Below are 16,921 nucleotides of genomic sequence, written 5' to 3'. Positions count from 1 at the left end.
GAATTTTGAGACAGGCAGCAGGTCCTGTGTGTCCTTGTTTGCAGGGAGCATGCATTCTGATGGACAAAACGGAAAAGGGGAAGAATGAGCAGCTGCTCAGATCTGTTTGTACTGTGCTCGCTGATTAGCTGTGACCTGCAGATGTGGGTCCCATTCTCGACTCTGCTCTCTGCCTGCTTATGTCTGACTTGGGGCAAATCACTCGCCTCCAACCTTCTGTTTGCTTGTTAGTATAATGAGGTGGTGCTTATCTATGTGATCTTTGCCAGCTCCTCTGAAAAGACTCCAGTCCATTCTGGCTTGCAGATAAGGAAACTGAGGCCTGAGGTGTGATGACTTCCTTTAAAGCCACACAGCTAGTTGGGGCCAATCACAGGCCAGATCTCCTGACCCCCACGCATCAGTCCTTGGAAATCCTACTGTAATATGTTCCTTTCCAGAGGCCACAGGTGGGAACTGAGGGAAGTGGGACAATCAGAACATTAAGAATAGCGCAGAAGATGGCACAATGTCCGCATGCCTTGGCACCTGCATTTCACCAATAGGGCCACCTCTTACCTTAGAAGAAGTTCCCACAGGGCTGGTGATCTGGATGCCTGGCCTGGAGCTTAGCTACGGTAAATGGGACCAGAGGGAAGTGATGGCTGTTTGAGGTGGACTTTGTTGACGGCGGCTGGAGATAGCAGCTGACAGAGGAGGAAGAGGGAAGAGTGACAGATGACAGATAGCCGCAGGCCCGCAGGTCAGCCACTGTTGCCCAGGGTCACCCATCCCCAGGAGCTGTCTTCGTATCACAGGAGCTTAGTGCTTACCCTGTGGGTTCTTAGTTCAATGTCACGTCTTGATGACAAGATTCCATTCTCTTCCGCATCAGTTTGAGACAGACATCGTAATGAAATTCTAATTATCCAAATATGGAATGTAAGCCTGGAACTCATTTTATAGAGATATTTTCTTATGTGAACTACTTTCCCTGATGATAGAGGAGTTGTGACGATGTAACATCAGATATAGTTTATCTGATTGGCACTTGTAAGTGGGGTTCCCGGCAAAAAAGAACTGTTTTTTTGTTGTTGTTGTCCTCCCTTTTGATCTTTTCCATTCCTTTTTTTTTTTTTTTTTAATCTTGTGAGCGGTCATCTGATTTATAAAAAGATGCAACAAAAAGTAAAATGGTACAAGATAATCAGTTTCAAAACATAAAAAATGAGTGTCTTTTGCCATAGCTCAGAACAGAGGAACTGGGTAAGGAGAATTGCTTGTATGAACTGGCAACAGGAAAAGTTGGTAAAGGAGAGCTGAGGAACTCTATTAAGACATAGGAGTGAGGGGCTCCATCATCATCTGGCATTCGCTCAGTGTCGTCTGTATGGTTAGAGATGTCCATAATGGGAACTCCAGCAATCTTCTGGGTCTGGGTCAGCTGATGCCACAGTGTAACACTCTGAATTACTTCCGTACTGAGCAGTCATCTGCATAGTTTGTCTTGTGTGTACGTGATGATCGTTTGAATCTTGGCTCTTTCACAATCCTTAGAGCCTCTTGATACTTTCACCCCGGTTTCTCAGTTTCAGCCATTACACAGTCAGTTGTACAACTGGTACACTTGGCACACAGCCCGTCCATCATTGACTGGTCAAGTTTGGCCTAAATAGAAAAGTTGATAAAGTCGGTACCAACCAGGATGTGGTAAGTTGGCCCAGCTGTGTGTTTATATTGGAAAAAGCAGGAGGGATGTTGGGGGACTTCTCTTTCCTTGAGTGCATGGGATCCTTCTTTTCTTTCTTTTTAGGTTTTAATCTGTCCTTCTCTCGGAGAAGGATCTCAGAGCTAAGCATTCGCTTCCCGGTCACATACTTTCTTGTTTTCTCTTGCTTCCCCATGTTCACACCATGCCCATTTCTCCTTGCTTTTGATTTTCTAATTCACTCTTTGTAGTACCATAAAACTTATTTAAATAAAATGTTGGCCTACTAAGTTATTGATTATTAGTAAGTTCTTTGTTCAAAATTTGAGAGCAAGAAGTATTATGTAAATATATCTTTTTGTTATTTAACTAGTCTTACAACATTTAGCATCAAATTTCTTGAAACATTTAAACAAATTAATCACAAACTGGGGCTTGGGCTCTTTCTTTTTTTTTTTTTTTTAAGTAATCTCTATACCCAACATGGGACTTGAACTCAGAACCCTGAGATCAAGACCTGCACGCTCCAGTGACTGAATGAGCCAGGTGCCCTTTGTGCTTTTTGTTTTTAAGTTCCTCAGGTGAGGGGCTGCCTTAGTGGCTCAGAGGGTTAAGCTTCTGCCTTCAGCTCAGGTCATGGTCTCAGGGTCCTGGGATCGAGCCCTGCATGGGACACTCTGCTCAGCATGGAGCATGATTCCCTCCCTCTCTGCCTACTTGTGATCTCTCTGTGTGTCAAATAAATAAATAAAATCTTAAAAAAAAAAAAGTTCCTTAAGTGATTCTAATGTGTGATCAGTGTTGAGAACTCTAGCACGGGATAATTCCTTTAAATAGCTCAAGAAATTAATTTTGAAAAGCGAACTAAAAGCCTACATAGATTATGATTGGTGTTAAATTGAGGGGAAAAAAGAGATAAAGAGAAGAAATCAGCTGGAACAGAGTGTAATTAGGTACTCAAATATTTGTTAGATGGATAAATACATTTACGGAATGTAGAGGATTTTTTTGTCTCTTCATAAATATGTCAAATGGGTATATTAATTCAAGAAAGGAGTTTGATATAAAATTGATGAAAATGTTAGAAGTTTTTTAGAATTTCAGTGTTACTATTTCATGATGCTTTTAAGATGATCTCTCTGTAGATGGTGGGAAGATCTTGTTAGCATATGTTTTTAATTTCTCAAGCTTGAATAATTTAGTCACTGAACAAAGATTTAGAATGAGTTTTGGGAGACACAAGTCCTAGATTATGTCCCCACCTAGCTGGGTCAGAGATTTGAGAGCAGGGGCTGGAGGGAAGAGCTCCAAGGACATTTTTGTATACATGCTGATACCTTGGGCGGGAACACTCTTCCCACACTTCCTGTGGCTAGCCCCCTTGTGTCATTTGGATTCAACTCATTGTTCTATATTTTCTGGTTCATCCAAGTTAAAATACATCCCATTTGTCACTCAGACCTTTACTGTGTCCTGTTTTCTTTTTAGCTGTGATCACTATTCATTAATCACTATTTGATCACTGTTCATTAATATAATGTTTGTTTACATATTTATTTTCTCATTTCTGCATTAGAATATCTGCTCCTTAAAAGCAGAGACCTTGTCTTTTCTTTTCATGACTATGTCCCCAGGTCTTAGAGCAGAGCTGGAGTTGCATGATAAATATTTGAGGAATATTTATGGCATATACAGGGACATTTATTCATCTCTGTTGTCCATTGTTTTCAAGAATGGTTGGAAACACACACATACGTGAGCTCACACAATCTTTCTATGTCTTTCAACCCCTATGTAGTGTGCAGATTAGTGCTTAACTATTTTGGCTTTTTGTCTCGATGAAATGGGACATGTTTCAGGGCAGAGCTCATAAATTTCATATGCCCTCTTAGTACTTCTCATCATTACAGAGTGATGCTTCTGGGGGATTCTGCTTCTCGTGGAGATAGTATATAGTGATTTTATAAGTCCATGTATCTGGGAAGGAGTGTTTTACTTCTTGGCAGCTTAGAGAACTTCAATCTTTCCAAATTCCATGTAATTTTCATAGCATTAAAGCTACTAATTTCAGATTATTGGTAAGTTTTAAATGATTAATTCCCAGGTTACTTTGAATTAGTCTTTGTTTGCCATCCCTGATTGCAGCTAGTTAGTAAAGTAGCTAAACTTTTAAACTCTACTTGGTTTTAATTTTGAGTGATGTTACTGCTTCTCTCATGGTTAATGGTTCTTAATTACCTGCAGCTTGTCTGGTTTGCTCATTTATTTTCCTGTGTTCCAACACCTCTTGTGATCTCCCAACTTCTGGCCTTTTGGGGGATTTGTACTTGAACTGGGTTCAGATAGGAAATACCCCTGAGTACAAAGAGAAGATATTTTTCTTCTAACTTCACTATCTCCTATTATTAATGTATTACATTGTTGTGGTACATGTGTTACAACTGATGAACCAGCATTGATACAGTATTAATTAATAATCCATGGTTTACATTAGGGTTCACTCCTCTTTCTAAAGTTCTGTGGGTTTTGACAAATGTATGTTATTTACCTACTGTTGGTATCTTACAGCCTAGTTTCATTGCCTTGAAAAACCCTGTATCTCATCTATTTGTTTCTTCTCCTCTCTCTGCACCCTCTTCGCTCACCCCTCAGCCCAGGATCTTTGGACTGTCTAGAGTTTTACCTTTTCAGAGGCACCTGGCTGGCTTAGTTGCTAGGGCATCTGACTCTTGATCTCGGGGTTGTGAGTTCTAGCCACCACATTGGGTATAGAGATGACCTAAAAAATAAATAAAAATAAAAATTTTGGTTAATTTTTACCTTTTCCAGAATGCCATAGAGTTGGAATCATATAGTATTTAGCCTTTGAGACTGGTCTTTCACTTAGCAATATGCATTTAAGGTTCTTCAAAGTCTTGTGGCTTAATAATTCATCTTTTAATTGTCGAATAATCCGTTGTGTGGGTGTGGCACAGTGTACCTGTTCACCTACTGAAGGAGATTGGATTGCTTCCAAGTTTTGGCACTTCAGAGAATAAAGCTGCTGTAAACATCCGTGTGCAGGTTTTTGTGTGGACACAAGTTTTAAGATCTTTTGGGTAAATACAAAGGAGCACAATTACTGATCTTATAGTGAGAATGTGTTTAGTTCTGTGAGAAATTGCCAAGCTGTCTCACACAGTGCCTACCATTTTGCATTCTGACCAAACAGTGAATGAGAGTTCGGTTGTCCCACATCCTTGCTAGCATTTGGTATTACTAGTGCTTTGGATTTTTTATATTCTACATGATATGTAATAGTACCTTGTTTAAATTGCAATTTCTTAATGACATACAAAGTTGAACATCTTTTCAGATCCTTTTTTTTTCTTTTTTTAAAGATTCTATTTATTTATTAACAGCACAAGCACACCGAGAGGTAGCAGCAGGCAGCGGGAGAGGAAAAAAAGCAGGCTCCTCTCTGCCGGGGGCCCAGTGTGGGGTTCAGTCCCAGGACCTGAGCTAAAGGCAGATGCTTAACTGACTGGGTTTCCTAGCCACCGCTCTTTTCACATTTTTAAATTAGGTTTGATTTCTTGTTGCTACTAAGACATCTTTATATTATATTTCTTATTTTAAGTCCTTTCCCATGGATGTGTTTTGCAAATATTTTCTCTACTCTGTGACTGGTCTTTTCATTCTCTCTCTCTTTTTTTTTAAAGATTTTATTTATTTATTTGTCAGAGAGAGAGCGAGCGAGATGAGCACAGGCAGACAGTGGAAGGCAGAGTCAGAGGGTGAAGCTGGCTCCCTGCGGAGCAAGGATCCCGAAGTGGGACTCGGTCCCAGGACGCTGGTATCATGACCTGAGCGGAAGGCAGCTGCTTAACCAACTGAGCCACCCAGGCGTCCCGTCTTTTCATTCTCTTAACAGTGTCTTTTACAGAGAAGTTTAATTTTAACAAAGTCCCTCTCGTCCATTTTTTTCTTTCGTAGATCATGCTTTTGGTTTTATATCTGAAAAGTCATTGCCAAATCCAAGGATCCCTACATTTTTTTTTTATGTCATCTTTAAGAAGTTTTGCATTTTACATTAGGTTTTGTGAAAGGTGTGAAAAGTTTGTTTTTATTCTTTTCATTTGTTTGTTTTGTCTTATCAATGTCCCATTGTTGGGTTCCATTTGTTGAAGACTGTCCTTGCCATTGAGTTGCCTTTGCCTGTGTGTGTGGATGTTGTTCTGGGCTTTCCACTCTGTTCCAAGCACCTGTCTCTTTTGCCAGGCACCTTCTGTCTTAATCAGTATAGCTTTAATAGTAAGTCTTGAGATTGGATGATGGCAATCCTCAATTTCCTTTTTCCCCCCGCACTTTAATATTTTGTTGACTACTCTGGGACTCTTGGTTTTCCAGTTTTCCATCCAAATTTTAGAGTCAACATGTTGGTATCCACAGAATAACTTCCTGGCATTTTGATTGGGATTGCATTGAGTCTGTCGATCAGTTTGGGAAGAACTGACCTCTTAACAGTATTGAGTGTTCTTACCCAAGATTATGGACTTTCTTTCCACCTCACATCTTACCTTGCTTGTTATCTTTCATCAGAATTTTATACTTTTTCTCATATAGATCTTGTGCATATTTTGTTAGATTTGCACCTAAGTATTAATTTTTTTTGGTATGCTAATGTAAATGGTCTTGTGTTTTTAACTTCAAATTCCACTTGTACATTGCTGGTATATACGAAAGCAATTGACTTTTTAAATTTTTTAATTAAAATTCAATCTCGTTAACATATAGTGTACTTTTAGTTTCATGGTTAGAATTTCGTGATTCATTGGTTGCATACAACACCCAGAGCTCATCCGAACAAGTGCCCTCCTTAATACCCCTCACCCAGTTACCCCAACTTTCCCCTCTCCAGTAACCCTCAGTTTGTTTCCTGTAGTTAAGTCTCTTGTGATTTGCCTCCCTGTCTGTTTCTATTTTTCCTTCCCTTCTCCTATATTCATCTGTTGTTTCTTAAGTTCCACATGTGACTGAAACTATATGGTATTTGTCTTCTTCTAGTTCCATCCATGTCCTTGCAAATGGCAAGATTTTGTTCTTTTTGATGGCTGAGTAATGTGTGTATGTGTGTCTGTATACCACATCTTCTTTATCCATTCATCTGTTGATGGACATCTGGGCTCTTTCAATAGTTTGACTATAAACATTGGGGTGCTTTTGCCCCTTCAAATCACTTTGTGTACTTTGGATAAACATCTAATAGGGCAATTGCTAAGTCGTTGGGTTGTTATATTTTTAACTTTTTGAGGAGCCTCCATACTGTTTTCCAGAGTTGCATTCCCACCAACAGTGTAGGAGGATTCCCCTTTCTCCACATCCTCGCCAACATCTGTTGTTTCCTGACTTGTTAATTTTAGCCATTTTGACTGATGTTAGGTGGTGTCTCATTGTGGTTTTGATTTGTATTTCCCTGATGCTGAGTGATGTGGAGCTCTTTTTCATGTGTCTGTTGGCCATTTGGATGTCTTCTTTGGTCTGTTCATGTCTTCTGTCCATTTCTTGACTGGATTTTTTTGTTTTTTGGATGTTGAGTTTGATAAGTTCTTTATAAATTTTGAATACTGGCCCTTTGTCTGATACATCATTGGAAAGCAATTGACTTCTGTATTTTAACTGTGTATTGTGCAGACTTGCTTATAATCACTTGACTAGTTTCAGGAGGGTGTGGGTGTGGGGTATGAAATCTTTGTATTTTCTGTAGACAGTCATGTCATCTGTGAACAAAGTTTTATTCTTTCCCAGGTTGTATACCTTTTGTTTCCTTTTCTTACCTTATTTCATTAGTTGGGCCTTCCAGTATAGTATTGAATAGTAGTAGGAGGAGGGACATCCTTGCCTTGATTCCCTGTCTTCTATTTTCTCAGTATTAATATCATGTTAGCTGTGGATTTTTGGAGATATTCTTTATCTAGTTGAGGAAGTCCTCCTAATCCTAGTTCCTGAGGGTTAATAATGAAGAGGTGTGGATTTTGTTAAATGATTTTTTTCCTCCCTTCATTGATATGATCATGTGATTTTTTTTTCTGTTGATATGATGGATCACTTTGATATTCTAATGTTGAACATTTTCTAATGTTGCATACCTGGAATAAATCCTACATGAACCTGGTGTATAATTTTTTAATATAGTGTTTGCTTTTATTTGCTAATTTTTGTTGAAGATTTTTGTGTCTGTGTTCATGAGAGATACTAGTTTGTAGTTCCTTTTCTTGTAGTACTGGTTTTGGTGTCAGGGTAATAATGATCTCCTAGAATGATTTAGGAAGTATTCCTTCTAGTTTTACTTTCTGGAAGAGATTTTAGAGAATTGTGTATTATTCCATAAATGTTTGGTTGAATTTACAGTGATTGGGATTGTTAGCAGTAGCTCTCCCTTCTTTCATCTGATATTAGTAATTTATGTCTTCTACCTTTTTTTCTTTGTTTCCCTGGCTAAGGGTGTATCTGTTTTATTGATGTTTTCAAAGAAACAGACTTGGGGTTTATTGATTAAAAAAAAATCCTGGTTTTAATTACATTGATTTCTGCTCTAATTTTTATTTTTTTCTACTTCCTTTAGGGTTTTTTTTTAATGATTTTATTTGACACAGAGAGAGTCAGTGAGAGAGGGAATACAGGCAGGAGGATTGGGAGTCAGAGAAGCAGCCTCCCTGAGCAAAAAGCTCTGATGCAGGGCGCTGCCCCAGGACCCTAGGACCATGTCCTGAGCCAAAGGCAGATGATTAACCAACTGAACCACCCAGGAGCCCCTCCTTACTTTAGATTTGATTTTGTTGTTGTTGCTTAAAATGGAAGCTAAGATTATTGACTTTAATCTTTTATTTTCTAATATTTGCATTCAGTACTGTATTTTCCCTTTAAGCAGCATTCCACACATTTTGCTACATTGTATTTTGTTGAGACTGGTCTGCTGTCATTTATAAGTGTGTCATTTAATCTCCATGTATTTTGGACTTCTTGAGCTATCTTCTGTTACTGATTTTTAATTCCACTGCAGTCTGAGAACATACTTGGTATAATTTTTATTTTTAAAAATTTGTTGTGTTTTGTGGCCCAGAATTATTCTGTCTTGATGAGTGTTCCATGTGAGCTTAAGAAGAATGTGTGTTGCACTATTACTGGGCGAAATTGTCTGTGTACATCTGTTGTACGGTAATTGATGGTGGTGTTAAGTGTGCCATGTCTGGACTGAATGTCCACATCTGTCAGATCCTTGTTGCCCTGCTGCTGGATCGGCCCATTAATGATGGAGAAGTATTGAAGTCACCAGCTGTGATAATGGAATTGTATATTTCTCCCTGCAGTTCTGTTAGGTTGTGTCTCACCTGTGTTGATCAGGCACACATAAGTTAAGGATAATTGTGTCTTCTTGGTCAGTCGATTTCTTTATCATTATGTAATGCTGCTCTTTATGCCTGATAATTTTCCTTCTCTGAAATCTGCTTTGTCTGAAATTCATGTAGCTACTTCATTATTCCTGTGATTAGTGTTACTTTGGATTTTTTTTTAATGTATTCTAGCATTTAACTTGTTGATATTTAAGTTGTTTCATTTTTCATCAAAATATAATTCACAAAGCATAATAGTTGCCATTTTAAAGTGTACTCATCTCTGGTTTTTAATATATTTACTGTGTATATGGTACATACGTCACTTCTGTCTAATTCCAGAATGCTTCCATCACCCGAAAAATAAACCTCTTAGTTCCAATTCTCCCCTCCCCTTATTCCCTGGCAATCATGAATCTACTTTCTGTTTTTATGGATTTGCCTTTTCTGGAACATCTCATATCTGTGGAATTGTATAACATGTGACCTTTTGTGTCTGGCTTCCTTTAACCTGAGAGTAGAATGTTTTCAGACTTCACTCGTGTTGTAGCATATAACAGTTTAATCCTTTTTATGGTTGTGTAAGAGGCTCTTCCACATTTTATGTATCCATTCATCAGTTGATGGACGTTGGGTATATACTATTTTGGCTGTTATGAGCAGCGCTACTGTGCACATTCATGTACAGGTTGTGGCAGGAACATCTGTTGTCAGTTCTTTCGGTGTCATACCCCTAGACGTAGAACTGCTGGGTAATTGTACGTGTGTAACTTCTTGAGGAGCTACCGAGCTGTTTGCTGCCTTAGCCACACTATTTTACATTCTCACCGACAATACGGGAAGGTTCCAGCTTCTCTGCCTTCTTGCCAGCACTTTTCTTCTTCTTTTTTTCTTTTTCTTTTTCTTATTTTACCATAGTTGTCCTAGTGTGTGTGACGTGGCATCTGCATGTGCTTTTGATTCGCATTTCCCCAATGACTAAGGATGTCGAACATCCCGACATGTGCTCTTGACCGTCTGTGTATCATCTTTGGAGAAATGTCTATTCAAAAGTCTTTGGCTTGTTTTTAAATTAGGTTATTTGTCTTTTTGTTGTTGAGTTCTAAGAGTATATTTGCATATTCTGGTTATTAGGTCCTTGTCAGACAAATGATTTGCAGATACTCTCTCCCATTCTGTGGGTTGTCTTTTCACGTTCTCCGTAGTGTCCTTTGACACACGAAAGTTTTTATTTTGATCAAGTTCAGCTTATCTAATATTTCTTATTGCTTTGTGTATCATGTCTAAGAAAGCTTTTCCCGATCCAAAGTCATACAGATTTTCACCTGTTTTCTCTAAGTGTTACAGTTTTTACTCTTACATTTAAATCTTTGATCCATTTTGAGTTATATTTTTGTGTATGTGTGACGTTGCTGTTCCAAGTTCATTCTTTTGCATGTAGATATTCACTTGTCCCAGTAGTAGGCACTCGAAAAGACTGCTTTTCCCCCCATTAAATGGTCTTGGCATCCTTGTGAAAAATCAGTTGACCATAAATGTATGGGTTGTAAATAATTTCTTTTTGAATACTTGGGAAATCTACACTATAAAGTAAAACCATTTCTAAAGTAGTAAAACCATTCTTGGTTAAGTGAAATGGGTCTCTATTATGGCACTGTGAGTTTGGGTGTGCTTTTCACAGCAAATGCTGTCTAACCCAGTATTCACATATGTTCTGAGTTATTTAGTCATGTGTTATGCAACTTTTGTTTATCTGAGAACAAATGCATAAATGGTAAGTTGAGTACTAATATTACCTAATAGCATTTGTTCACTGAGGCTAAGTTATATTATTTATTTATTTATTTATTTATTTAAGATTTTATTTGAGAGTGAGAGAGTGCGGGAGCAGGAGGAAGGGACAGAGGGAGAAGCAGGCTCCTTGCTCAGCAGAGCGCCTGATGTGGAACTCAAACCCAAGAGACTGGGATCATGACCTGAGCCAAAGGCAGATGCTTAACCAACTGAGCCACATAGGCACCCCAGTTATACAATTTAGAATGCCATCATGAAGTTCAAGAACTTCAACAATGTGTAACTGAGGCAGGGAAAGTGATTGACCTATAGGTATACAGTTGGTGAGTAGGATGGCCAGGATTATGAACCGAGACCCCCTCCCGTGATGTATTACATAACTATGATGTAAGGTCTGAGATGGTCTCAGGAGAGAAAGGTCCAGGCTAATTTGGTCACCAGTGTAAGAAGCAGGTGGCTTTCTGTAGATGACTGTGAAATTACGGTTTGGTATGAAGTCCTTCTCTCTGACACTAGCAGGGTCAGTCTTTGGTTGATTAACTAAAAAAGTCAGTTTAAACAAGTACTCTTAGGGAATGGTTCATACAGTTTTTAGCATTTTATTTGGAAAAAATATATGTACATTTATTCTCCATTGAAACAGTGCCAGGTCTTTTCTCTGGAAACTGGCCTGCAGATTAGATTTCTGAGTTATCACAGTACTTGGGTCGCTCAATAGGTTAGGCATCTACCTTCGGTTCAGGTCATGACCTCGGAGTCCTGGAATGGAGTCCTGCATTGGACTCCCTGTTCAGCAGGGAATCTCCTTCTCCCATTGCCCCTTTCCCTGCTCATACTGTCTTTCTGTGTCTCAAATAAATAAAAAGAATCTTTTTTTAAAAAGCTTACTATGTTGTCTTTTTTTGCATTCAGTTTCAGTTTCTTTAACTGAATTGTGTGAGAATCCTGTGATCACTCCCTCCCTGCCTGGTACTTGGTCATCTCACCCATACCTAACTTAGCAAAAATTTTCTTATTGATTTCTTTGTATCAAACCTTTCCAAAGTAGCTGTGTTAGTTTTCAAAAGAACAGTGATTTTTTTTCAGTCATATTTTGTTGGTTTACATAGTGTTTAATAAAGCTGTATAATTACGAAGTAAGTGTAGGTGTCCTTAACTAGTTTGGGAATCATCACATTTGATTCTTGCTGACTAAACATGTCATGGAGTATCAGAGTCACATGGGAAGTAGATAGTAATTTATTGCCTCTAAGCATATAAGCCTACCCAGGTATCACAGAATTGTAAAGGGGAAACACAGGATAGCTAATCCTGTGGGACCAATACTTGGAAATAGGTTATGAAAGATTTGGAACATCTGTTCAATGGGCCACTCAGCATGCACATAAAATATTAATAGAAATGTATGTGTTTTATGTAAAGACATTCAAGTTATATTTTTAGATGGGAAATTTTTTTTAATAGAATGGGTTTTATTTTTTTATTCTTTTTTAAGATTTTATTTATTTGACAGACAAAGAGGTCACAAGGAGGCAGAGAGACAGGCAGAGAGAGGGGGGAAAGTAGGCTCACAGCTGAGCAGAGAGCCTGATGTGAGGCTTGATCTCAGGACCCTGAGATATGACCTGAGCCAAAGGCAGAGGCTTAACCCACTGAGCCACCCAGGTGCCCCTAGCTGGGAAATAGTTTAGAAGAGCATGAATATTTGTGTGTGTGTGTGTGTGTGTGTGTGTGTGTGTGTGTACACATATGTGTGTGTACACACATACATAGAGAAGGTCTGGGGTTTCCATTTAAGATGGTGGCATAGGAGGATCTTGAACTCATCTCTTCTATGAAATACACACTGAATCTATAGCTCCATATGGAAAGATTTCCTGTGGAAAAAACCCTACAACTAGCTGAGTGACTCCTACACATTAGGTGAGTAAGGAAAAAAACCTATGTTGAAGTAAGAATCAGTCTTGCCATAAACCCCACCCCTGGTACAGCGACCTGGGATTTGGAGGATACTCAAAACCCCAGGCTTCTCCCTGAGGAGCAAAGGGTTTGAGCCCCACTTCTGGCACCCCAACTTCCAAGACGTACATCTAAGAGACAGGACCCCAAAACATCCAGCTTTGAAAGCCATCAGAGCTTGCACCCATGAGACCCACAAGGCTATAGCAAACTGAGAAACAGTTCCTAAAGCAGTCGCGTGAGTAGACTGACCCACACTGGAACTCAGCACAGAAGCAGCAGACTGAAATGGGTTCAGATTTCTGTGAAAGAGGCTCATTTGCTTATCTTAAAGCTCTGAGGGGCAGGCATCTAATTTAACATGGATCTTGGAGCCTAGTAAGGTATTCTCCAAAGATGGAGCTGATGGGTACCATCTTTGCGCTGTCCCTCTACCTCACTTCTGCTTTCTGTTATCTCCTGGAAATGAGCTTGAATGCTCGTATGATGCCCCGAGGTTTGCAGTTGCTACCCAGGGTATATCTCTAGATCACCTGGCTCTAGCGGCCAGCAAGACTCACACTCACAGTAGTGAGTATCACAGTATTTACAACAACCAAGACTTGGAAATAAGTAAGGTGTCCACCAACGGGGTGAATGGATAAAGAAAATGTGTGTGTATACGATGGAATATTACTCAGCCATAAAAAGAAGGAAGTCTTGCCATTTGCAACAACATGGATGGACCTTGAGGATATTGTGCTGAGTGAAATAAGTCAGACAGAGAAAGAGAAATACTGTATGATCTCCCTCACATGTGGAATCTAAAAAACAAAACAAAATGAAGTCATAGAGAACAGATGGGTGGTTGCCAGAGGTGAGGTTGTGGAGGAAATAGATGAAGGGGTCCAGTGGTATAAACTTCCAGTTAATAAGATAAGCCTTGGGGATGTAATGTACATCATAGTGACTGTAGTAAATAATACTGTGTATTATTGTATATTAATTTTATTATTTTTTATTAGAAATATGTATTATTAGCCCCAGGGTTACAGGTCTGTGAATTGTCAGGCTTACACACTTCCCAGCACTCACCATAGTACATACCTTCCCCAATGTCCACAGCCCCACCACCCTCTCCCTACACCCCTCCCCCCAGCAACCCTCAGTTTGTTTTGTGAGATTAAGAGTCTTTTATTGTTTTTCTCCCTCCCAATCCAATCTTTTTTTTAAAGCTTTTATTTATTTATTGGACAGACAGAAATCACAAATAGGCAGAGAGGCAGGCAGAGAGAGAGAGGAGGAAGCAGGATCCCTGTTGAGCAGAGAGCCCGATGTGGGGCTCAATTCCAGGACCCTGTGATCATGACCTGAGCCGAAGGCAGAGGCTTTAACCCACTGAGCCACCCAGGTGGCCCCCTCCAAATCCAATCTTGTTTCATTTTTCCTTCCCTACCCCCACACCCCCCACTTTGCCTCTCAAATTCCTCATATAAGGGAGATTGTATGATAATTGTCTTTCTCTGATTATTTCACTCAGCATACCCTCTAGTTCCATCCACGTCATTGCACATGGCAAGATTTCATCTCTTTTGATGGCTGCATAGTATATTATATATATATATATATATTTTTTTTTAAGATTTTATTTATTTATTTGACAGAGATCACAAATAGGAAGAGGCAGGCAGAGAGAGAGGAGGAAACAGGCTCCCTGCTGAGGAGAGAGCCTGATGTGGGGCTCGATCCCAGGACCCTGGAATCATGACCTGAGCCGAAGGCAGAGGCCTTAACTCACTGAGCTACCCAGGTGCCGTATATTATTATATATTTAAAGTTGCTAAAGCTTAAGAGTTCTTAGCACAAGAAAAAAATGTGTATGTTTGGTGATGGATGTTAACTAGTCTTAGGGTGATCATTTCACAACAGATAAAAATATGGAATTTTTATGTTGTATGCCTGAAACTAACATGTGTCCATTATATGCCAGTTTCTTTAAAAAGTAATTGATATTTTATTTTTTTAAAAAATTATTTATTTATTAGACAGAGATCACAAGTAGGCAGAGAGGCAGGCAGAGAGAGAGACAGAGAAGCAGGCTCCCTGCTGAGCAGAAAGCCCAATGCGGGGCTTGAACCCATAACCCTGGGATCATGACCTGAGCTAACGACAGAGGCCTTAACCCACTGAACCAGCCAGGCACCCCAAAAGTAATTTATATTTTAAAGAGAAAGAGTAGGGCACCTGGGTGTCTCAGGCAGTTAAGCGTCTGCCTTCGGTTGAGATCTTGATTTCAGGATCTTGGAATGAACCCTGGCATCAGGCTCCCAGCTCAGCAGAGAGCCGGCTTCTCCCTCTGCCCCTCCTCCCACTTGTTCTCTCCATCTCTCTCTCTCTCAAATAAATAAAATCTTAAAAAAAAAAAGTAAAGAGAAAGACCAAAACAAAGTCTGGAAGGATGTGAATCGCTGTGTTAAATAGTGAAGAAAAATAAATATTAACAGTGCTTAACTGCAGAGCATTAGAGAGTGGGTGATTTTTTTTTCTCTCTTTTACATAAGTATTTCTTGGTTGGTTGAAAGTTTGACAGTGAACATTTGTTACTTTTAAAATTAAGAAAAAAAGCTGTTTCTATTTTGAGAAGACCCTCTTTGAAATGTATAATTAAAAGAAATAAAATGTCTGTAGAGTTAGGCAACTGGAGAGAATGGTCTTGGTGAGGGGGCCCCCTTTCCCATAATCTTAGGAAGTGAGCAGACCCCATGATGTCCCTGTGTGTGTTCCCCTGCAGTAATACGGCCTCTTATTCTTTCTCTGATCTTATTTTTCTATGTAAAATGTGGTATCAGTGCAATCATTTTTTCTTTCTGGTTTGATTTTCAGGAAGATTTCGACGTCGATCACTTTGTGTCTGACTGTAGGAAGCATGTCCAGCTGGAGGAACTAAGAGGAGATCTGAACTCTACTATAAACTTTTAAAACAGCCATGGTCGAGCTCATCAACAAGGATTATGCAGATTTTGTCAACCTTTCCACAAACTTGGTAAACCTGAAATTCACAAGTCCTACACACACACACACACACACACACATTTTCTCTCTCCTTCATATTTAATAAAAGGGCAGAGTTTTTAGAAACCTTTCAGTTGATTACCCCACCAACCCCACCAGAAACTTGAAGAAATTACCAATTTCATTAATAAAAGAACTAAACTTTTTGGAATACATTTTTTTGTTTGTTTTAGTTTTTATTCATTTAAGGTTGCTCTACTTTGATTATGTTTCAAATTCATTAGTCAACAGTGAAAAGTAAAGGATAATAATACCCAAGGGGTTGTTTTATTAGTTGCTAAGTGATTACCCTGAAGTCTTCCTTGATTTAGACTAATTTGTAGGAGCACATGTCCACCACTCTTACAATGTTTAATTTACTCCCAGGTATATCTGTTAGCCAGAGCTAGGTTGAGGGAACATTGGCCAATATTGATATTTAAAAAGTTTGGTTTTATAAAAATATAAGAATGATTTGCAGTGAGCTTATCAATTGTTTGTAAAAGCTGTTTAGAAATGTTGAATTTTGTTACTTGGCAGAAAAGTCTCCTTGTTGATGCTTCATTTTGTTTTAAATCTGTTTGTCCAGAGAAGCACAGAAAGTTGCAGCTCCGTGGGAATTTCAAGAAGCATTAAAATTAATGATGCACATTTGCTTTTGGGAAATATACCACTAAGATAAATATCCCAATAGGATTAAAAACCTAGAAAATTTTACTTCTGTTTAATTTCTATTTTTCTCAAGGCTTATAATAATGTTTAAGAGAGACGTAGCCCGTCAGACTTTTACATCACCTGGCTGAGTATCATCAATTACAGACAGAGAACTGTTCACCTTCTGTGAAAATTTTTCACGTTCATTTAAAATGTCATCTAAAGGCAAATTGTTCTTAAGGAAACTTTCGTTTCTCATGACTTCCCTTATTTTTATAGTTCCATGTATTTCAACAGATTTTTTTCATATTCTATGAACAACATTAATGGCCAAATAACACTTCTGTTGTTTAGCTAGTTATGTAGCAAAATACAGTTGTGCCAAAAAAATAACTTAAATCTGGTACCGCTTTGATCGTTAAAT

The 16,921-nt window shown here is 38.9% G+C and overlaps 1 long non-coding RNA gene across 3 annotated transcripts in view; it reads left to right on the top strand.

The window, feature by feature from the left end:
- LOC309857560 overlaps positions 1 to 16,921 on the top strand; it is a 35,363-nt gene that overhangs the window by 7,124 nt on the left and 11,318 nt on the right. For all 3 annotated transcript variants that reach the window (XR_014307772.1, XR_014307773.1, XR_014307774.1), the window contains exon 3: positions 15,676 to 15,835. This is a non-coding gene — a long non-coding RNA (uncharacterized lncRNA). The remainder of the gene's footprint in view (positions 1 to 15,675; positions 15,836 to 16,921) is intronic.

The sequence above is a fragment of the Mustela nivalis genome, assembly GCF_964662115.1.
Source record: "Mustela nivalis genome assembly, contig: HAP1_SCAFFOLD_889, whole genome shotgun sequence".
In the NCBI taxonomy this organism is placed as follows: Eukaryota; Metazoa; Chordata; class Mammalia; order Carnivora; family Mustelidae; genus Mustela; species Mustela nivalis.
The sequence above is the reverse complement of the archived record's forward strand: the minus strand, read 5'-3'. Positions and strand labels throughout refer to the sequence as shown.